The following is a 1,207-nucleotide window of genomic DNA, read 5'->3' as shown; positions in this document are numbered from 1 at the left end:
TAGAAAGGGACTGAGAAAGTCCCAGATCAGAGCCCATCCACTGGAACAGACACTTCATAAAAATGTTTTGACACCAACATCTGTTAGAGATGCCTCACGTCAGCTGACATCGCCTGATCTCCTGCAGCTGTTCTTTCTCCCGCTACCGTCATCACAGAGTTTCACTGCGTTTGAGGTGAAATCACACAATAATAAAAAAAAACCTCTCCCTGTACCAGAGAAATCTGCGATGGTGTCAGAACCGCTGCTCATCAATCTGAGTATGTGTGTGCAAAGAATGAATGCACTGTCCACAATTAAAAGGAAAGTCACTCAGGCTTTTTTCTCTTTATGACGTCTGAACGAGCAGTACTTCACAAGCTAGCTGCTAACTGTATCTGTGTGCTGTTTGATGCCGCTCAGGTGATGTAACTACAACCTTCAGTCCCCCTTTAGCTTGTTCAACATGCAGCGCAGTCTGAGTGATTTCAAATGGCCAGAATTTGGGGTTTATAATAAGGGTTACCATTAAGGCTGTTATACCCTTGTAATTAAATGTTGTCACAAGGTGCATTTCACACAGTGACAACCACCTTTGATTCCCACTGAGAGAGACGTTTTAGGAAACATCAGTAAACACTTTCCCCATCTCACAGAGTACTGACAGCTTGACAGACCGGCTGTAGTATTTGGTGATGTGTAGTCCAGGAGCTCCACAGGGGAGTGTGCTGTTTCCATTCCTGTTCACCTCGTGCACCTCAGACTTTCAGTACAAGTCCAGGTCATGCCACCTATAGAAATACTCTGTTCAGCAGTGGTTGGATGTATTAGTGATGGGCAGGAGGAGGACAGAGCACGAGTGGATGATTGTTTGAAGTGGTCTGGAAAGAATCGTCTAGTCCTGAATGTGAATGAGAAAATTTCACGGAGAAGAGGAGGGGTTCATGACCCATGTATATTCTGTGGCGTAGGAGTGTAAGTACCTGGATGTTCACCCGATCCTTCAACATGTGCAGCCAAATGATGGAGACTTTGTACCAGTCAGTTGTGGTGAGTGCTGTGAACTTCGCTGTGGTCTGCTGGAGGAGAAGCATCAGAGCCTGTGACACCATCAGGCTGAATAAACCGACCAGGAAGGCTGGCTCTGTGATTGGCTGCAAACTGGATACTTCTGAAGCTGCAGTGGAGAGGAGGTCACTGAACAAGCTGTTATCCACTTACTGTGATT

The sequence above is a fragment of the Pundamilia nyererei genome, unplaced genomic scaffold (genome assembly GCF_000239375.1).
Source record: "Pundamilia nyererei isolate P.nyererei 1_Seehausen unplaced genomic scaffold, PunNye1.0 scaffold00336, whole genome shotgun sequence".
Lineage (NCBI taxonomy): Eukaryota > Metazoa > Chordata > Actinopteri > Cichliformes > Cichlidae > Pundamilia > Pundamilia nyererei.
This window is presented reverse-complemented; position numbering follows the sequence as displayed.